The 23,286-nt window shown below is 38.3% G+C and overlaps 1 pseudogene; it reads left to right on the top strand.

The window, feature by feature from the left end:
• The window catches only part of LOC102514669, a 63,796-nt pseudogene extending 41,710 nt beyond the window's left edge, over nucleotides 1–22,086 (top strand).
• The last annotated feature ends 1,200 nt before the right edge of the window (nucleotides 22,087–23,286 follow it).

The following is a 23,286-nucleotide window of genomic DNA, read 5'->3' as shown; positions in this document are numbered from 1 at the left end:
TCTGAGTTTTAACTTGTTCGGCTAGATGGATAATGGTGATGTACCCTGAGGTGGAAATCCCCGGTAGTGGATTATTTGAGAGTGTGTGTATTCGTATGTGTGTAAAAGAGACGGAGAAGGTGCAAGGTGATGGGTTCACATTGGAACATGTTAGTTTTGAGGTACCTTGGGCCTTTTAGGCAGAGATGTATAGCAGGTAACTTGATACACAATCATCAGATGAAGTCTGAAGTTCTGGTCGGAGGTAATGACTTAAAAGTCACACAAACGGGAGTGCAAGCCATGAGGCTATGTGAGAATGCGCAGAAAGAACACTTATAATGGAAAGACAAAGTGGTGTTATTCAATCAGAAGTTACGAAGCAAGGTAATTTTCTTAGAGGGAAGTTACTGAATTCTGCTACAATGGCCTCAACTTAGCAAATAGGAAAATGTGAGCACACTGCAGGTCTTCATTCAGTGAATGAGCACATGTCACTTGGCAGGCACCATGAAAGACACAGGGCATATTTATAAAAAGGTTTTTAAGTTATTTCTCAAACACAATTCTACTTCACGAAACTGCAAAGTGTGTTAAATTGCCATGTGCTAAAATCCAGGAGAAATAAGCTTCCAATTCTGATGGAGCAACAGTAGGAGGGGATTTGTAAGCAAGTAGGACATCACCTCCTTGGAAAAGCTGAACCAGTACAGAGCAGCTTTCTGCTTCTAATAATGAGTAGGGCAAGGTGGAAGGATGAGCACACTGTAAGACCAGGACAGCTGATTAAACAGGGCTGTTGTCTTACATATCCAGCTGGTTTGAAATACACCTTAATAGCTGCTTCAACAGCTTGTCTTGTGAAAGCAACAGAGCCAGGAGCACAGGAGCTGGCAACCAATGGTCTCAAAGCAGTCACTACACTGCATTCATTCCCACTAAGGGCAGGTGCCTGGCATTTGGGAATTTCCTTGGAACCATGGATAAACAGGACTACAGGAAGCTGATTTCTTCTTTCTCTGTCCACAGTTTCTTGTTAGATAGAGATATAATAGTGAGGTAGACAGAGAGAGGACAGGTAGTCAGTTAGCTAAACAGACAGACACAGTCATGTGCTCAATGCACAGGAGTCTAGGACCAAGGAGGATTGGGGTAACACTACTGCCCTCCATCCCGTCACCCTCCCTGCTCCCAGTCTCTTACAGACTTCTGATGCCATCTGGGGATTTTCATGCCTAAAGCTCTTCATACCCAATCATATTCAGAACTATGGGAATTTTCTTTGGCTATCCTAAAAAGTGATTTGAGAAAAAATAAGCTTGGGCAAGCCAGGAGCATTCATTTGATGAATGTAAAAGGAAGGATTCCAGAGTTATCTGGCCAAAGAATCATGAAAAACAATTGTCTGCTCATGGAAATGGACCCATCAGAGCCCCTCAACTTTTGGAGGTTTAAATATAGTGTGGAAATAGAAGAATAGGGATGTAACTGAAGATTTTATTTCCTATTAACTCTATTAAAGTCAAGCTGTAAAGAACATGGTACCAAATATCGATTAAGGGATTGAAATTTGCAAGTACAGGCAAAATTTAGAAAGTGACAATGTAGCTTTTGCACACATAGCTTAGCACTTTGGAGAAATAAGGCAAAGGGTCCTACTGTCTGTTTCAATGGAAGAAAAATAAATAAATTTAGCATGATTATCTACTTTTTTTTCTTTGGTAAATACCATAAAAAGAGTAACTCTGGGAATCAGGAGACTTCCCTTCTCACACTGGCTTTTTTTTTGGTAACCGTCTCTGTGATTCCTGGTAAGCTACGCTCCTTTTGGGTCTCATTTTCCTCATCTCTGAAATAAGATAATTCGACTCATTCCTTCCTCTATGATAGTCTGAATCTATGAAATAGTTAGATTCAAAGGTAACTAAACAAATTTTGGTCAGAGAAAGCCGTGTCATCTTAGGCTCAAGCAAATCCTACAAAGTTGCTACAAAGGGTAAGAGATCTTCAGGGTCCAACAACTTTTCTATACCTGGAGGCAGGGATGTTCTCATTGTAGTTTGGATCTCCGAAGCCAGGAGCTGTCCACTTTTCCTGATGCAAGTAGGCAAATGATTTTCTCCCAGCCACCCTCAGTTATCTGCACCCTGAAAGCAGCAGGAGCAAAGGCTTCAATCAGATCCGCGTGGGTACTTGGTGCCACTAGGCATTATATGATTAAGTCTCTAAATAACACGCCAGCCAAAATCAAATCAGAGAGCCTGCATTGCAATTGTCAGTGCATCCACTGGCTCTCTGTGTGCTGAATAAATATTGCACTTCCCGCGACACGATCTTGCCAAGATACTCCTAATTCTTTTCTAGCGTGAGGGCTCCCAACCAGGAACCATGTCCTGGGAGATTGTGGCAAGCCCCGTTACACACCATTTCACACACCTGTTTTTGTCTCCATAAATTTGCAATTACTTTTCCTCAGGCTTAGACTGATTAGAGCGTTCTTCTTTCCCCTCCAGTTGTTACAAAGGCAGTTCTAATGCGAATCAGCTCAAATGCCAGAACGGGTCAAATCTTTAGCTTTTAGCCTCCCCAGTGAGCCTCGTTTAAGTTTAAAAAAGGAGACTTTAAGCCTTGCTGTGTAATGCTGTCTTTTGGCCTCTGAGCAGGAAACCAGGAGAGTTCGTAATGATCACAGTGGAGAATTCATTAAGCTGCCCTAACAGAGGGCTTGGGCGATGAGGAAGTGGGGGCCCCAGATTTGACCTGATTGAGCCTGGAGACTGGAGTGGGAAGACAACTAACGCTGTATGAAGCATTCTCAGAACTAGGGGCTTAAACATTTTCCTTTACCCTCATGGTCTCTCTTGAAGATAAGCGTTATTATCACTGTTTTACAGATGGCTCAGAGAGGTTAAGTAATTTGCCCAGAGTCACATATCTACAGGCAGAAGAACCATGATTAGAATGCAGATCTGTGTTTTTGGTTTTTTTTTTTTTTTCCCCTCTCAGTTTCCTAGACTGCTGAGGAGAAAACCCAGGCTTAGGGAAATAGAAAGCCACCTGAAGAATGGTTTTGGAAATCAGTCTCCCCTGGCAGGAAGAAGCTGACTGAAGCCTGCTGTCATGGAGTTGGGGAAGGAGGAGAGAGCGAGTCTGAATGAATTCCAGGTAGGGAGGGCAGGCCAGGAGAGAAAGCAGCCAGGGTTCAGGCGTTGCAGAGAATTAGCTAGGGCTTCAAGGGTCTTCATAGAGAAACCTCAACTTATAATTTCTCTTACTAGCAATTAGGAGCCTTCAAGACTAGCAATGCTGGTTTCCAGCCTTACTGCTCTTGGCCAAGTCTTGTTAAGCCCTTCATTATTGTATACGGCTTGTGCCGCTGTCCTAAACTTCACACACCCAAGGGCCTTTCTCCAGGGTCTGGAGAGCTGCCTCTTACCACCTGCCCTACTCCTTCTTCAAGTCCCAGATCAAATGTCTGTAGCCCTCTCTGAGTCCCCAAGGTGGAAATAGAAACTTCTCCTACTGAATTTCCTCTGCACATTTATCAAGTCCCAATCATATGGCAGTTTCTGTTCAAGTCTTGTATTTCCTGCTAGATTCTCAGATTCTTAAAGTCTGGGGCAAGAGATATGGCAGAAAAAGCACGTATCTGCGGTTTGAAAATCTTTTCCTTCCCTCTCTCAGTCTCCTTTACAAAGATGACGCTCAGAAAGTATATATAAAGTAAAGCAATTTTCCCCACCGTTATGCTTGCTTTTTCTTTTCTTTTTCTTGGTGGAAACCACTGATCATTCACTGAGTGAGTTTTTATTTACTAAGCACCAACTATGTGGACAATTCTGTGATGGAACAGGTGGTAGAGGGCCTGTTTGGTCGTGCTGACAGAATGTTGGTCTTATTTCAGGGGAGATATGAACAGACAGGGATACAGGGAAGTTACGTGATTGGACCTACTTTTCAGAGAGATTCTTCTTGATGCAACGTTAAAGATAGAATGGAGGGAGGTGAACCAGAGAGTAGGAAGAACAGAAGGATGCTGGCAACATTCCAGGCATGAGACAATAATGGCTTAAATCAATCTTTATGTTGGAGAGGAAAAGGTCTGTGGGAATAAGACCTTTACAGCCCAGGTTTCATCATCTGATCTCTTAAGCTGATTCTTTGTATCTGACTGTTACTTCATTTCCACTCCATAGGATCTGACTTCTTTGTAGATTTGCCAAACGTAATAGAAAAAAAAATCAGAAGCTTATTACTAAAAGAGAATAAACAGGTATTATTTTAAGTAATAGATGATTTATATCATTAAGCAGAAATGAGCTCCAGAATGTGACGTCTTAGGACACTGTCATGAAGTTACTATGAACCATGGCCAGGTGGTAATTCTATGTCTAGCTATCTGAGGAACTGCCCAACTGTTTTCCCTGCTGACCTGCCAAGCATTTTACATTCCCATCAGCAATGTTCCCATCACCAACATTTGTTATTTTCTGTTTTTGTTTTTTTTAATTATAGCTATCTTACAAGATGTGAAGTGATACCTCATTGTGGCTTTGATTTGCATTTCCCTAAAGACTACTGATGTTTAGGACCATTTCTTGTGATTACTGTACATTTGTCTGTCTTCTTTGGATAAATTTGATTTAGACACTGTATGCCCCAAGACACAGATTTATAATTATTGTTATGCGTTTGTGTGAAAAATAAAAACTGGGGTTACAAAAAAAAAAACAAAAAACAGTGATACTGGCTTTTATATGATCCATGTATTTACCTTTACTGTAAGCTTGTATTTCTCCGTATGACTTCAGGTTACTGTCTAGTGTCCTCTCATTTCAATCTGAAGGACTCCCTGTAGGATTTCTCAGAGGGCAGGTTTTGTGGTTTCAATCTGAAGGACTCCCTGTCCTCATTTCAACCTGAAGGACTCAGGGTTTGTTTGTTTGTTTGTTTGTTTGTCTAGGAATGTCTTAATTTCTCCCTCATATCTGAAGGACAAATTTTCCAGATAAAGAATGATTTCTTGACATTTTTTTCTCTCAGCACTTTAAATATGTCATCATACTGCCTTCCTGCCTCCTTGGTTTCTGATGAGAAATTGGCTGGTAACCACCTTACTGAGGATCTCATGCTTGATAAGTTGCTTTTTTTTTTCTCTTGTTGCTTTTAAGATTCTTTCTTGTCTTTGGCTTTAGCTACTTTAACTATAATGTATCTTGATATAGCCTCTGAGTTTATCATACTTAGAGTTCATTGAATTCTTGGATTTGTAGATGTATGTATGTCATTTTCATGTCTGTGTTAATTTTAGAATTAACTAACCAAATACTACAATAAAAACTTGTTAGAAATATGACATGATATTACCTAAGATCTGTAGACTAATTTTGCAATAATCAATATCTTAATATTGACTACCAAGCAGTATATCTTTTCATTATTTAGTTCTTTAATATTTGTCGGTAATATTTGTAGTTTTCAGTGCACTGCAACTACATATCTTCACATATCTTGTGTTAAATACATCTCTCAGTTTAGATGGTGATATGTCAAGAGAACAAAATTTTTAGTTTGATTTTCCATTTTTAATGGTAACGTATAAACACAGATGCTTATTTTTGGAAACAAACCTTGTGTTCTGTGACATTATTAAATTCACTTATTCAAATAATTGTTTTGTCAGTTTCTTAGGTTTCTCTATGTAAATAATCACGTTACCCGCCAAAAAGGGGAGAGTTTTACATCTTTCTGTTTTGTGCCTTTTATGTCTTTTCTTAACTTCTTTTCCTCGTATCACTTACATCATCTATGTCTTCCTGATATTTTATCTAGTTGTTCCATCAGTTGAAAGAGAGAAGTGTTAAATCTTCAAAAATGGTGACAGACTTGGCTACTTTTAATTACTTCAATTTTTGGTTCGTGTTATATGATTTTGTTATGTCTTCTTCTTAAATTGACCTTTTTATTATTATAAAATACTCCTCTTCATCAAAATCAAATATCTTTGGTTTACAGTATATTTTATCTAATAGCAATACAGCTATTCTTGCCTTCTTATGCTTACAGTTTGTATGAGGTATCTCCTTTTCATCATTTACATATAACCTACATTTGTGTTTACATTCATGGTGTGTTCTTATATGCAAGGTGAAGACAATTTATGCTTTTTTTGACCAGTTGAGAATCTCTGCATTTTCTTTTGTGTGTTTATTCCAGTAACATTTAAAATAATTACAGATGTGATTGGATTTAGTTGTACCATTTTATTCTTTCTCTTGGTCCCCACAATTTTCTTTCTCTGTTTACCATCACCTAACTTCTTTTGGATTATTTAAATCTTTCTTAAAACTTCACTTCAAATTATTTGTTGGCATTTTAGGTATGCCTTTTTTGTATTATTTCCTTAATGATTGACAGCAGTGTTAATATTTAGAACTAATGTAAAACCACCTCAAATGAACTGGAGAAAACTTGCAACCATGAACAATACTTTGTTCTAGAGTTTCCATATGCATTATATTTAAATAAGAAAAAAGTGAACACATTGCAATGTTATTATTTTTCCTTATACCTAGGCATAATTTTATTTTTATTAAGATTTTATTTTTGGAGTGACATCAGCAATATGGCTGAATAAGATCTCCCTTGTTCATATTCCCCATTCAACAAGAGTCTGGTATCCATCCATGGACAAAACTGCCTTTGTGGGAGCTGTGGGAGCTGTGAGATCCAGCACCACATGCCAAGGGACCCAGGAGGAGTCTTCCCAACATATGCTTTGGGTAATAGGAATACAGACCTTGATCCAAGCTGTGGACCCTGAACTTGACCCTGACCCTACAGTGGCTCATGAACTAACTCCAGTCCTTCTTGACCGTTGTCTGGGAGTCCCTGGAAAATACTGACTTAGACAATTACTTATGGATAAGAGAGACCTTGAGGATGTCCAAGTTTCCAGAATTGAAGTTTCAATACTCTTCTGGGGCAAAAAATACAAGTTTGCACACATGGGAGAGGGTAAAAGAAACAGATGACTACCTGCATCATTACTTCCCCAAGGTGCCACAATTTAGTGACAAAAGCATCTCAGCCCATGATTTCTCCCTCGAAAGAGAGAGCTTTGAGTGAGTGCCTTGCTTCTCCAGCTGTGCAGAAAGATGCTAAAGGGCCACTTCACTCTCGCTACATTCAGAGTACTAAGTCATCAACTCCATGACTGTGGTTGAAAAGAGACTGGAGGAGTTTCATATAGGACTGTCAGAGAGCATGAATTTTACTAACTGCATCACAGACTCCATCACGAAGCCTACCCATGAGCTTCTGAGGAGGCCTCCCCTGTGGATTCCTGCAGCTGGCCCATGGACACTCCCACTGTTCCACATGCATCACCCATGCATTCCCTCACCATGTGGTGAGTTCTCTGTGCGTGATTTTGACTGTGGTGAGAGTGACCTTTGCCAGATGACCAGTGAGCACACACACCAAGTTGACTCGAATCTGCAGGCTAGGAAGAGACTACAAACTTGAGTTTTGCTCCTTCCTTGGGAAAGCAAAACAGGGGCTGTAAGCACTTGGCATGGGGCATTGCCAGATTGAGAGAAGGCTTAAGAGTTCTGCCATAAGACGGAGCAAGAAGGATGGCACAAGTGTATCCATAGAAGGTCTGAGCTAACCTCAGAATTCCTAGCAGGACAGATGGGAGGTATGTCTCTCCTGAAGTTAGTTAGTAAAAGCTGGAGGAAGTAACTACCTATTCAAATGTGAATAACACAAGACTTCAAGGAACATGAAAAATCAAGGAATCATGACAACGAAGGATCATAATAATCTTTCAGTATCTGACCCCAAGGACATGAAGATCTGTGATTTACTCAATAAAGAAATCAAAATAACTATTTCAAGGAAGCTTAATGAGCTACAAGAGAACAGAGAAAGACAAGTGAATGATATCAGAAAAACAATATAAAAACAAAACAAGAAGTTTAACAAACAGGTAGAAATTGTAAAAAGAACCAAGCAATGAATCTGGAGCTGAGAAATACAAATGAGTGAAACTTAAAAAGTCAATATAGAGCATTGACAACAGAATGGATCAAGCATAAGTAACAATCTGTGAAGACAGAACTTTTAAAATCACCTGGTTAAAAGAAAACCAAAAAAAAAAAAAAAGAATGATGAGAAGAATGACCTATGGAAATCCATCAAAAGAAACAATTTTCAAATTATTAGAGTCCCAGAAGGAGAAGAGATAGTGTCCTGTAGTTTTCCTTTCTTGTAATACCTTTGTCTGTTTTTTAATATTAGAGTGATGGTGACCTCATAGAATGAGTTCAAAAATATTCCTCTGCTTTTATCCTCTGAAAGAAATTGTAGAGAATTGGTAAAATTTTTTAATCAAAATTTTGGTAGAAACCACCTGAGAACTTACTTGGGTCCTAGTGCTTTGTGTTTTGGAAGGTTATTATTAATTCAATTTGTTTAATACATACAGACCTATTCAGATTGTCCTTTTCGTCTTGTGTGGATTTTGGCAAATTGTGTCTTTTGAGGAATTGGTTTATTCATCTTAAGTTATCAAATTTGGAGTTGTAGAGCTGCTTATAGTATCCTTTATGATCCTTTGACCAAATGATCTTTAGTGATGTCCCTTCTTTCATTTCTGCTTTTTTGTGGCTTGAGTCCTCTCTCTCTCTCTTTTTCTTAGCCTGGCTAGAGGCTTCTTGATTTATTAATCTCTCAAAAATCAGCTTTTGGTTTTGTTGATGTTCTTATGGATATCCTGTTTTAATTTCATTGATTTCTTTTCTAATTCTTATTATTTCTTTTCTTCTGCTTACTCTGGATTTAATTTGCTCTTTTCCTCTCGTTTCCTAAGGTGGAAATCTTGGTGAATTTTCCATTTGAGCTGGAGGAAATGGATACTCTGGTGTTGTTAGATGAAGCAGTCTGCGGAAGTCAATTAGATCCAGTTGACTGATGATGCCGCTGAGTTCAGCTATGTCTTCACTCATTTTCTACCTGCTGGATCTGTCCATTGATGGAAGGGTGTTGGAGTCTCAACCCTTTAAACAATTCACTCCACTCTCTTCTTGATGGCAAGGTTTCTGGGGAGAAGTCAGACGTCATTTTTTATCTTTGTTCTTCTATAGGTCAGGTGTCTTTTACCCTCTGGCTTCCTTAAGAATTTTTGTCTTTGATTTTTCTGTAATTTAAACATATGCCTAGCTGTAATTTTTCTGACATTTATCTTGCTGATTGTCCTCTGAGTTCCTTGAATCTCTGACTTGGTATCTGACATTAATTTAGGCGAATTCTCAGTCATTATCATTTCAAATATTTCTTCTGTTTCTTTCTTTCTTTTCCTTCCGGTATGCCCATTATGAATATGTTACACCTTTTGTAGTTTTCCCATAGTCTTTGGATATTCTGCTCTGTTCTTTTCCAGTCTTTGTTTTCTTTTCTTTTTGGTTTTAGAGGATTCTATTGATATATCCTCTAGCTCAGAGATTCTTTTCTCAGCCACATTCAGTATACCAACGAGCCCATCAAAGGCATTCTTTATTTCCACTTACAGTGATTTTTTTATCTTTAGCATTTTTCCTTGGTACTTTTTTTAGGTTTTCCATCTCTCTGCTTACATTATCCATCTGTTCTTGCATGCTATCTATTTTATCCAGTTGAGACCTTAGCATATTAATCATAGTTGTTTTAAATTCCCATTCTTATAATTCTACCAACCCTGTCATATCTGGTTCTGAGGCTTGCTCTGTCTCTTCAAATTGTGGAGGTTTTTTCTTTCTTTCTTTCTTTCTTTCTTTCTTTCTTTCTTTCTTTCTTTCTTTCTTTCTTTCTTTCTTTCTTTCTTTCTTTCTTTCTCATTTCTTTCTTTCTTTCTTTCTTCTTTTCTTTTCTTATCTTCTTCTTTCTTTCTTTCTTTCTTTCTTTCTTTCTTTTTTTTTTTTGCCTTTTGGCATGCTTTATAATTTTTTTCAGGATAGCTAGACATTGAATAAAAGAACTGCAGTAAGTAGACTTTTAGTAACGTGGTGAGGGGAGGGAGGAAGGGAAGGTTCCCTATGATTAGGTCGCAGTCTTTTAGTGAGCCTACGCCTCTGAACTATGAACTTCACAAGTGTTTCTTGGATTTTTTTTCTCCCTTTTTGGGTGGAACAGAATGGCCAGAGTGGGCTGGAGTTGGGCACTCCTCCAGGTGAGTTAGGCTCTGATAATACTCCAGCCAGTTAGGCTCCGGTTAACTAGTTTCCTGTAAGGGCAGACTTATTCGTAAAGAACAAAGTGCTCCGGTATATTTCAGAATGGTTTCTTTACCCTTCCCCTTGCAAAAGCAGAAGGGGATTTTTTTCTTTGATACTTAGTATGGGAACCTGGTCAAGCGTCTGGAGGGAAATCCCACAATATTTTAAGAGTTTACAGAATGAATGGGTTTCCCTGGAGGTTTTAACTTTCAGAGTTGTCCACGCTGACCTGCAGCAAGTTATCAATTGCAATTTAGGTTTTCCTACCCGGGTGCTGGTTCCCACAGCAGTTTATGCTAGTGAGTCTCTGGTCTGGTAGGTCATGACTACCTGTATTCACCTTTCTCTCTCTTCAATTTTGAGGGGAGCAGTTTGCCCTGTGTCCTCACCTCTCTTATGGAATCTAGAAGAGTAGTGGATTTTTCAGTCTGTTAGCATTTTTTTTTTTTGCTGTTACGATGGAATGTTAGCTTCTAAACTCCTTACAGGCAGAATTGGAAATATTTTTTGAAATATCTTTAAAATGGAGAACAGATGAAAGGCTGCCAGGGTTTAGAGATGTAGGGAGGGGGAGAGGTGGGTGTAGTTATGAAAGGGCTATGCAACAGGTCCTTGTGCTAACAGACTATTCAGTATCTTGACTGTCATGGTAGGTACATGAGCCTAAACATGGGATAAAATTGTGTGGAATAAATACACTCGCACACACCCATACTCACTTACACACAATGTAGTTTATTCTTGAGCTAGAGATCCACATGAAGTAAATTGATAGTTGACAATATATGATTTCTAAGTATTATTTTTGCACTCTAGGATTCTGAAATTCATTGGCTCAATGTCTACTCCAAAAAGTGGAAAGTAATCTGATATTAAATAATAAAAAGGCCAAAAGTTAACTTCTGTTCATCTAAGATTATGACTTAAGTATTAGTAATGTCCCTAACTGGTTTAAGAATATAAAATATTTTAATTTATGAAAATACTTCATCAATGGCCAGCTTACATTTAGAATTGCATTTGGTATAATTATTGTTAAGTATATAAACATAATATATTGACATTGTCAAAAATCTGTTATTTTTATGCCCTCCCTTACAGTCTATTTTATATAAATCTCCTAATCTTTTAAATAAATTTAAATAACTTGGGAAAATAAGTATAATTTAAATGGGAAAAACGTTTACCTGGAATTAAAAGAAACAGGAAAATATGATTCATAATGAGGAGAACAAACAATTAATTAAATGGACCCAGAACTGACCCAAATGTTAGAATTAGGATATAAAAGCATTATAATAACTTTTATAATTGTATGCCTTATTTTTAAAAAATTAAGTGATCACATAGGAAATAAAACAAAAACTGAAATAGAACTTGTAGAAATGAGAACGACATGGTCTAAGATGAACAGTGTACACTGGATGGGATTAATAGCAGAAGCAAGAGCAAAGGGAAAAAATGGCAATAAAACTGTCTAAAATGAAACACAAGAAATATATTAAAAAATGAACAGAATATCAATTGAAGCAACTGCAAATGCCCTGACATATGTGTCACAAGAATTCCTGAAGGAGAGATGAGTGAGGAAGGACAGAAAAAAATTTTTGTGGAAACAATGACCAAAAATATTTCCAAACTAATGTTAGTTGTATTACATTTACATTGCCCATATTTATAATATATTTTACTGTTTTGTAAATATTATTCACACATTAAAAAAAATTGTTTTTTAGCTGAACACATTAATACCCTCTACCTGGCTTTTTGCCATTGTTTTTCCCTTATTTTCTTAGTTGGCTAAAATATATCCTCTAATGGTTTCTTTTAAAAAGGATGAAAGTAATCATATTTCCAGAGATTTTGTACACTGCAAAAATTTCATCTGTTTTGTTTATGTCTGAATGACTGTGCGTACAGTTTTTGACTCAGACTTTTTTTTTCTTTGAGAACTTTTTTAGTGTTCTATTGTTTTCAGCATTGAATAGGATTGGGGAGCAGTCTGAGGCCAACATTGTTTTCCTGTTTTTAAGTGACCTGATCTTTATCTGGCTGCAAAGCTGAATAAAACAGGGCATTTATTTGTGTTGATCTTCTCTGTCAGGTTTTCCTAGGACCCAGATTTATTATTTTCTTTCTTTCTTTCTCTTTTTTTGGTCCCTATATTAAGACCTTGTTTGTTTCTAAAAAGTTTTCTTGAATAGTATCTTTAAAGATGGATTATATTCTAATGTTTTTCTTTAGTTACTCAACTTATGCAATTTTTGTATCTCCTTTGCCTTTTATTTTCTCATAATCCTTTTAGGAAAATGAATTTATATCCATTTCATTTTGCTTGCCTTTTTGAAATCCTGTCTTTTATGACCCTTACACATGATTTAGCAATGTGTATCTTCTTATCATTGACATTTTTACCTTTATTCCAGTGATTTTTATTGTCCTCTCATTTCTTTTCTTAGCTCTTCTATTCACGTTTCATCATATTTTAATCTTACCATCTTGTTTAAATTCACGTCTTTACCTGTGTCATCTTGCTTTTATCAGTTGTTTCATTACATTTTAAAATTCATAGTGAAATACTTAAGACTTCCTGTGCAATTATTATTTCTTATGATGAATATAGTTTCTATGTCCTTTGGTTTACTTGTATTTGCTTCTCATGCCATCTTTGATCTTGTGGCTCTTTTTGATTAAACATTTCTAAAGGGAATAATTTGTTTTCTGAAACCATTATTTTTAGGAGATTCATCAAAAGAGAGACCATGCTTATGTGTCGTGGTAAGAGGAGTGTTCCTTGAGAATGAAGGTAGCACATATGGCTGCTCCTGACTTTTGCATCTCACTGGTGCGTGGAGCTAGGCAGGAAATTGAGGGACTTACCATATAATCCTTCCTACTTAATCATTTCTTTTGACATCCTTTTCACAAGTGTCAAAAGTTTTGGAAGATAGTGTTGAGTTGCTATTTCTCATTAGCCTTTCTGTTTTGGCATGATTTCCCATTCTAGTCAAATCTAATCAAAAGATCAAGGAAAGGCTTTTTTTTTTTTTAATGTCCAACTTTAAACTAGAAGAAGTTCCTAATTAAATTAGAAGTACCTAAGATAAGAGAAGGAGGGGAGTGGCCTTTAGCCTCTGGGTAAAAGCAAGTGTGACATCAGGTAAACACATCTGTTTATACTTTAAAATAATTTCTCAGTATGGTCTACACTTGTTTCTCCAAGAGGTGGTGAGCAAGATGGAGGGAAAGCTGTTTATCTAGACCTGATCTAAGGAAGAAAGAGCATCACATTGGCTTCTACCATTGAAACATCCATTGATTTCGCAAGAACAAAATACAACAGAGAATTAAACTGGGTAGTAAAAGGCTTCTGGTAAATGATGCATTTTTCCCTTTATCTTCTGTTGATTTATTTTCCCAAGTTTTCATTTGGCCGAGATTCTGTGTCTACAGAGATCAATTTACCAGAGCAAATGGATAGCTGATTACATCATACTAGGCAATCAAGAAGGAAAGCTTTGCATGTGCACTCTCGTGTAGGTGTGTGTAGGCTGATCCTTTGAAATAGACCTTGCAAGATACTGTGATGGACTCTAAAGAATGTGATGATTGATTGGGAAGTGGGTGGGAGAGGAAAATTTGAGAATGATGCCTCGATGTCTTGTTTGGACATGTGAGTGCATAGTTACATCTTTCAGCAAAATCAAAAATACAGAAGCAGCAGCAGGTCTGAGAGTGCAAAGTAATGAGTACAGCCTTCGACAAGCTAAGTTTTAGGTGTCTGCGGGATATCACAGTGATGCCCAGTAGGCTGTTGGATATATGGTTTAGTGCTCAGGAAGGAGGTGTGGGCTGGAAAGGAGATTTGGAAGTCATCAACATCATGTCAAGGGCTTGTCAAGTCGAAACTGAAGTGAAAGCCCCAAAATTCATTTTATATCCAACAGACCAAATAAAATACCATGAAATTCTTTGTGCAAATGGTGCATTTCTGAGAAATGGTATTGCTAGAGTAGAAAACTTTAGTGTTTTAAAACTCGTTGCAGCCCCTCTGGGAAGTGCAGCTTTTGATAAATGATAATACTGTCTCTATCCCTGTGCCTCAAAATCTGTATTTAACCAGGTGAAGGCAAAAGGCAGGTAATAAAAAGAAAATAGTATACAATATTTTAACTTAATAAAACCAGCTTAGGTATTTCATCCTGGACTCTAATTATTGACGTAACTTTTAAGGAAAGGGAGTTATGAAAAACAGTGGGAAAAGGAAGATTGTAAATGTGTGTGTGCGTGTGTGTGTGTGTGTGTGTGTCTGGTTCTTTTTATTGTACTGAAATACAAATAATAGAAAACTTAACATTTTATTCATTTTGAAGTGTACATTCAGTGGCATCAGTTATATTTACAATGTGCAGCCAACATCTCTCTGGGAAGTTAACTGCTAAATGGGTACAGGATATCCATTCAGCATGAAAAAAAAAAAAGTTCTGGAACTAGGTGATAGTAAATGTGTTTCCGGCCAAGTTTTGTCTTGAAAAAGAGCAAGGTAAAGTAAAAATGGAGAGACTTGAGATCTAATCTTGCCTTTCCAAGAGTGAGATCCGCCCCTGTGTTTAAGCCATCTCTCAAGGCTTAATTTCACACTCTATAAAATGAGATCATTGTGTCAAAACTATAGGGTTGTGATGATAAAATCAAATTATGTATGTGCATGTGTGTGTGACTTATCCCCAAATTTACATTTAATACATGTTGCTTTATTTCAACTGCTGGTCTCTGCATCTGAAGCCTAAGTGGGAGTTGGTGTGTGTTGGACCTTAACTGTCCAGCTGTTCGTTGTCCTCTGGCAGTGACGTGAACCCCTGGGAGTTGGGCATCACACCAGGGAAGTGAAAACAGTTGAATAGCAACAAGCAGTGCAATGAATGGCAAAAGCTGACTGTGCTTTAATGGCATAAATACAAGTTCATTTGTAACACATATATAACCGCATAAGTAGATCGTGAGATGTGGCTAAAGGACTTAGGATCTAAATAAAAGATATCCACAGAATTTGGGAAGAAGATGCTGAAGAGGTGTGTGATTTAATCAGTAGGAGATAATGAGGCTATAGTTGAAAAGTCAGAAGCAGGTATCATACTGAGGAATTAGGAGATAGATGAAAGATGGGAGCAGGATGTGGAAGGCAGAAAAAAGGAGAGAGAGTGGGAGAGAGAAGATGCTGGTTTAGTCAGATTTAGACATTCAACGTGTCATCTTTTTCTAGGGAAAGCTGCCAAGTGATGTTTATCCAAAAGTCAGTGGAAGGACCAGCTAGTCAGGAGAGTGGCTTGGCTCTTCCATTTCCTGGAGACAGGAGGGGTCCTGTAGGCATGAGGGGAGGGGTATGACTGTGCATCTCAAAGAAGGGAAGGGAGAAAGAATGTCACCTATTGACCACAACCATGTCAGTGTAAGTCTGTTCATCAAAGTTTAGAGGTACAAGTAGATTTTAAATTAAGCCAGAAAATCAACTTTTCGAGTCATTGTTTATTCACTCATGCATTCACTTGCATACACACTTATTTGTTTAATCAACAAATAAAATTTGAAAATCTACTATATGCAAAGTCAAAGGTATTCCTGAAAAGTTTTTTGTTAGGTGTTGGGTGACAGGAAAAATAGGAAGAGGGAAAGACAAAATTTTAGTGTGATAGCAAGGGCTTGACACAAACATAGGAAATTCAAGAATTGAAATCCATTTTCAGATGTACCTAAAGTGAAGTCAGAAGGCTCCCACGAGCTTCCCCAAGTGTGCTGTTCTCACCCAGGTAGAACTCACTTTAAAATAAGCATCAATTACAAAGCCTGGTTATAAATTTTTTGAAACTTAAATCATATTTCCTCAAAAACACAATACCATGCATAATACATAATTCTAATGTTTTCTCCATAAATACCTCATTAATCCCCAATCTAGCAGGGAATAAAACTATCAGGGTACTACAGGTAAGCAATGAATCTTCCTGTGGTGTCCTGAGGGCTTCAATTTAGAAATTCTGCCTTAATTGGATTACAGTACAGTTACAGTTAACTGTGGAAATTCAACCAAACAACACTAGGGGAAAAGTTAGAGTGGGGCAGATATGAAAAAAAAAAAAGAAACATTTTAAGTAGAAAATGTTCCCATCTGACATTTTACTCAAAGAGATGATGGATGTCCAAGAGTCAACGTGAAATGGCGGCATGAGACTGTGGTACCTTCAGCACATCTCATCCCGATGTACCTACCTTTCGTAATGTGAATGCCTCCCACTGCTGAAAGTGATTCCTGAGTTAAAGACTCACAGGAGGCTTTTGAGTGGGAACGTTCTGTGTATGGAAGGCAGAGCCACTGTCATGTCTCCTGGGAACTTCTTTCATCTTTAAGATTTATCTCTTGGAAGTTGTTGGCTTCCTCTCCATCATAATGGGTTTTCTCAATAAGAAAATCTCTTCTTTCTGCTGGAAAACTCCCACTTCTCTCCTCGCTGACCCAAATTTTCTGACTCTCATATTTGGATTATTAGTACAACCAAAATTTTGTGGCAGTTCTCTGAGTGGTCCTGTATGTGCTCCCCTCTCAGGGACACCAACCAGGGGCAGTACTTCTCAATTCTTTCTTAGATGCTTTCTTTGACCATGTATTCCCAAACTGAGATGATCTCATATACTAGAGATTTGATGTTAGCACTGCATCTACATTGTGAGTTTAATAGATATTTGAGGACTAGATAAAGTTTATAGCTCATAGTAAGTATCGCGTCCTTTCTACAAGGACATTTTTCCCTATGAATCACCTGCCTCAGTGGCAGGGTCCACATGTCAAGGTTTCTGTATCAAAAGCAGACTCTAGCTCAGTCACTGAATCCCTTTACCCGTAATGGCAGCAAACGTCTAGGATCAGAAGTGAAACTGCAGCCCCTGCAAATGATGGTGGTAGAAAGGTCTTTGTTTTGGATAAAATGTAGAAAGAAAATCTTTGACCTCTGGTGGAAGAAAAACAGTGCCACCAGTAGGCCTGGCATGTAGCCTGTGGTTGGTAGGTGCTGCTTTGGAAGACGTTGTCCAGAGTGAAGTGGGAAACCCCAGGGGTGAAGAAGACCCCATATTTCTTGATGTGGCTCACTCTATATATTTGAACCTAAATTATATTATTACAGTGTCATTATCTTATGAACGGCACAGTAAGATAAAGCATAATCAACTTCCAAAGCAATGCTTTCTTAGGTAGAAATTTTATTTTAGATGTATTTAGATACAGAGTTTTTGTATATATCATGCTGCTCTATTCTGTAATTTTTTGAATATTCAACATCTTCTCTTTCACTGCTGGGTCATAGTGTTTGATGGCATTTTAAAAGGCAACTAAACACATCTAGTTCTAGCAATGTGAATAATACATAAACCCTGATACAACGATGGCTTTGGCCATGCCTGCCCATATCAGGCAATAACCACCTACAACACAAGTAGCTCCTGGCCTGCTGCCTGGATGGTGCATATTAAAACACTTCATCGACTCTAAGGGATATCAGACTTCAGGAATTTGTACTATGTGGGAAAAAAAAAAACCATGAATCTTAGAATGTTTGAAATGGCATAGATGAAATAGAACAATTTCTCTGCTTTTATTGTGATAAACTTAACAAACTTAAGGATAGCTCTGGTCTAGTCAAGTGACATGCAGATATATGGGACAAGAATTAATTCTGAGGATGTTGATTCTAACATGTTGAAATTTGTCACCATGACAGGCAAACCATTACTCCGAGGGATTTTCTGTCTGTACCTGGTAACAGATATCCAGCTTTCCATTAGAGAAAAAAGACAGTGATGCAGCGAAATCTTGAGCACCTAGAGGCCAAGCTGCCTTCCAATGACACTGATGGCTAACATCTGCATAGAGTGCATTGCATGTTCCAGGCTTGGTCATGCGTTATTTCTGCTAAACTTTGTAGCAATCCTAGGAGTTAAGAATCATGGTTAGCACATTTTATTGATGAGGAACTGAGGTGCGGAAGGCCTAAATATCTCACTTAATATCCCATAGCTAGTAAATGGAAGGGCACAATTCAAAATGCAAAGCTGAGGCATTTTTCGCTCTGCTGTGCTGTCTCCTGGCAAGTTAGCTTGGGCCAGGATCTTTCTCTTTATGTGCCAGGTGTTCATAAATTAGGCATTTGTGAGTTGGGAAGTCGCTCTGCAACTTTGGCTTTCTATCAGAAGCCGTCACAATTCTCTACTGGCTTCACTGTGGACCGAGTTAAGGCAGGTGCATTTGGTATCAGAATGTTTGAGATACAGTGGTTGAAAAGCATTTGTTTGGCCTTTTTAAAAATGTATTCTTCCTAGAAGTTTTTACTTGATGGACTTTTTAAAGTATTTTTCAACTACAAATTGAATAGAGTTTAAATAGTTAAAATTTTAGTCAATATTAAAGTATACAATATTAAAACCACAAGATTTTAATTAATTTAACACAAGAAGGTAATTTAATTACCTTCTCTTGTTGCCCACTGCTCCAAGGGTAAAGCACTGTCAGCACTTTGCTGTGTATCTTCTATGACAATGTTTATATTCATATCCAAATAAGGTGTAAGTTTGGTAAAAATTATACCAAACTCTTCATATTGTTGATGAAATGTGCCTTTTTATTTCACCAATACAGTATCAAAACAGAAACTCAGTTTGATCTGCTTTAGTTTAAAGGAGAAGGTTTTGGTTTATGAATTCCAAGGAAGGATTGAACAATTGACTATAAGATCAGAAGGTGAAGTTGGGCCTCAGTAGTGCTCGAAACCAAAATTTAGAACACTCTTCTCTAAGTTCAGATTCTTGTGTAGTGTCAGCTGGATTGTCTCATTGCAAAGCAAATAACTTTGACATGAAGGGGACTGTGGCTACCAATAATTCTCAGATTCCTCTTTGTCAGTCCCACTTCGAAAACTCTATGGTGTGACTCTGGTTGGTTCAGCTGGGGTTCGGTATCCATCTCTGGATCAATCAACCGTATGTAAGAAACTGAGGAATCCTGATTGTCACATCTTTGTTCAGATACACAGTCTGGAGCGTTCAACAGTGGCCTACAGGACAGGATCATTAAAATATGCCAACTTCCATCTTAAACCACATGGTTGGGAGCAGGAACTGGATGTGGTTTTGAGAAGTATTGATGGTCTCTCTACATCTCTAAAAAAATCACAAGGATAAAGGTTATCTGGATGAGCAAGAGGATAGGAATCCATTAAGCAAAGTGTGAATGTACCATAGATAATTTATCATCTTTCTAGCGGTGGTATTCATCTTAGCTCATATTTTTCATCATTACAAATTTTTTTTATTTTATTGAAGTATAGTTGATTTACTATATTGTGTTAGTTTCTGATGTACAGCAATTCAGTTATATATATGTATGTATATATATATATATATATATATATATATTCTTTTTCATATTCTTTTCCATTATGGTTTATTACAAGATATTGAATATATTTCCCTGGCCCATAGAGTAGGACCTCATTGTTTATCTATTTTATATATAGTAGTTTGTGTCTGCTAATCCCAAATTCCTAATTTATCCCTCACCCATCCCTTTCCCCTTTGGCAACCACAGGTTTGTCCTCTATGTCTGTGAGTCTATTTCTGTTTTGTAAATAAGTTCATTTGTATCATATTTTAGATTCCACATATAAGTGATATCATATGGTGTTTGTCTTTCTCTTTCTAGCTTCACTTAGTATGATAATCTCTAGGTCCATCCATACAAATTTTTTTTTATTCAAGTATAGTCAGTTTACAATGTTCTGTCAATTTCTGGTGTACAGCATAATGTTTCAGTCATACATATACGTACATATATTCCTTTCCATGTTCTTTTTCATTATAGGTTACTGCAAGATATTGAATACAGTTCCCTGTGCTATACAGTAGGACCTTGTTGCCTATCTATTTTATATACAGTAGTTAGTATTGGCAAATCTCAAACTCTCAGTTTATGCCTTTTCACTCCCTCTCCCCCTAGTAACCATGACTTTGTTTTCTATGTCTGTGAGTCTGTTTCTGTTTTGTAAATAAGTTCATTTGTGTCTTTTTAAAAATATTTCACATATAAGTGATATCATATGGTATTTTTCTTTCTTTTTTCTTGCTTAGTTCACTTAGAATGATGGTCTCCATGTCCATGTTGCTGAAAATGGCATTATTTTATTCTTTTTTATGGCCGAGTAGTATTCCATTGTGTGTGTGTGTGTGTGTGTGTGTGTGTGTGTGTGTGTGTGTGTTTGTGTTTGTATCACACCTTCTTTATCTATTCATCTGTCATGGGACATTTGGGTTGTTTCTATGTCTTGGCTATTCATACAAATATTTTTCATTATTATAAATAATGCTATTATGATCATCCTTGAACACACATCTTTGTGTCCAAGTAAGCATTTCTATAGAATAAATTTGTAAAAATGGAACTGCTCTTTAAAAGAATTTTTAATTTGATTGATACTATAAAATCCCCACTGAAAGGTATTTATACCAATTTACATGACCACCAATGATGAGTGATTATGTACCTCACATATCCCCTTAAAGTTATTGGATACAGTTAACTAGAGGGAAATCAAACACTTTCTTAAGTGGATTATAAATTCATCACCTCAAGATAAATACTGAAATTTCTAGGCTCTGTCTTTTTATTTATCTTCAAGATATGTGGTTTTGAGAGTGAATTGGCACTGAATATGAAACTCAATATTAAATTTCAGAAAATTCAGGGTTTATTTTCACCAAGGGAGGAAAAGCAATTAAATCTCAAGACTGAGAAAACACTTCACCTCATCATGGAATATGCTAGTGGAAGAGATGTGTTTGATTACCTAGTGGCTCATGGCACATGAAACGAAAAGAGGCTGGAAGAAAATTCCACTGGAAAGTATCTGCTGTGCAGTGGTGCCACCAGAAGTGGATTGTTTATAGTGACCAAAAGGCAGAAAACCTGCTCTTGGGTGCTAACACGAACATCAAGATTGCAGACTCTGGCTTCAGCAACAAATTCACCTTTGGCAACCAGATGCATAATTTCTGTGGCAATAAGTTTGCTGCTCCAGAACTATTCTAGGACAAAATTTAAGACAGACCTCTATTGGAGGTGTGGAGCCTCAGGGTCATCTTATATGCAGTGGCCATCTGACCCCTGCCTTCTGATCTCAAGGAGCCGTGAGAGCAGTGACTGAGTGAAATTTACCATATTCCCTTCTGCTTGTCCATGGAGTGTGAAAACCTGCTCAGGAACTTTCTCATTCTCAATTCCACCAAGAGAAGCACTCCCACCAAGAGAGGCACTTTTGATCAAGTTAAGAAAGATTCATGGATAAGCTGGGGTCATAAAATTGAACTAAAACCTTATGTGGAGTTACTCACTGACTGCAAAGAGCCCTGGAGAGCTGAGTTGATAGTATCAATAGGTTACACGTGGAAAGAGATCAGGGATGGGCCAGAAGTCCGAGGTGATGGCCACCTCTCTGCTCCTGGGACACCAGAGCTCAGAACGGGAGGGCTACACCATCACCTCGAAGCCCCAGCCTTCAGCTAATCTGACCACCAGCAGCAGTGCTTCCCCAACCCACGAGGTACAGAACTGCCTCTCTGCCAACCTCAACCAGTGGGATTTCAGCGATCACGCTGGTCCTGTCATTCCCATCTCTAATTCTCAGAATTCTCAGGGTAGCAGTACAGAAAAAGGTAGCAGCCGTCAGAGGACCAGGAATCAGAACAAAATGCCTGTAGCACGGCCAACATGCCCACCACTTCCTTATTGTCCTGGAGAGGAAGAAAATAACTCCTCTAAAACAGCCATCTCTCCACCAGCAAAAGCTCAAAACAGGAATCCCCGAATCTTGGTGATGGCCGGTCTCAGCCAGAAAGAACAGAGCCAAACCAGACTAAGTTCTGGCTGCCTCCGTGTCTTCGACTTCTGCTGCGGTCGGCAGAGCTTTGCCCGTTTGCACTAGAAACCCACAGCAGCCTTGGTGCAGCTCAGCCAGGGCTCAGGAATGGTGAGGTGCCTTAGCATGGCCCCATCAGCATGTCCCATGTCTCCCCGAAATGATGGAGCCCCCATAAGAAACTCTTTCCATGCTGAACAATTCTGACATATACTCAACCAGCAGCATTTGCCCTGTGGGAAGACCTCAGCCTCTCCCTGTAGCGGTGATCAGGGTTGGCAGACCTAGCTGGGGATGCTCACACTTCACATGGTGCGCAGCAGAGGCAATGATAAAAGAATTTCAGTGAGGCTAAGTGCTGCTCACTCTACATAGACTATGAAGACCATAAGCTCATGGAGTCTATTGGAAGATCTGTAAGGTCCTGCATGCAAACAGCTGCCAGTGTGAGCTAAACAAAAAACACTTGCTGCTCTGTGTGTATAGCTCCCAGGGCCAATAGGACTACATTCAGTGGAAGATGGACGTGTGCAAAGTGCCACCGAGGTCTCTCCATGGGTTGGACATACATGGATATCTAGCATTCGTATGGTCTTCAGAAACATTGCCTCTAAAACACCCATGGAGTTTAAGCTTAAAAAGACTGCCAGGAGCCACTAGGGAAACAAGAAGAGAGGTAGGCTGGCCCCAGCTGCCAGGCCAGCACTCTGTCCCCTCTGTAGACAGCTGTGTTTCCTTCTGGGCCACTTCTCTCTCCTGACTTTCTCTGTAATTTCTTCTGTTTTTGTGGCAGAGAGGAGATTGTTCTATTGAACTAATGAGAAACCATCCAAATGGAAACACACATACACCTCTCTCTCTCTCTCTCCTCTCTGCTGTCCTGCTACTAACTCATAATGTCTATCAGCATTTCTTTGAGCTGATCTGAGTAAACCGTTCTTTATAATAGTAGACTAAGGTTAGGTAGCAAATGCACTCACATCATGCCCTCTGGAGCCAAAGGGAAGCACATAGATATAAAAATCTCTGGGTCAGATGGTTTAAACTGTAATCATTTAAAATCAAGGATGGCATGAGAAGACAGGAAAGCATTC

Source organism: Camelus ferus, chromosome 11 (assembly GCF_009834535.1).
Source record: "Camelus ferus isolate YT-003-E chromosome 11, BCGSAC_Cfer_1.0, whole genome shotgun sequence".
Taxonomy (NCBI): Eukaryota; Metazoa; Chordata; class Mammalia; order Artiodactyla; family Camelidae; genus Camelus; species Camelus ferus.
This window is presented reverse-complemented; position numbering and strand designations above follow the sequence as displayed.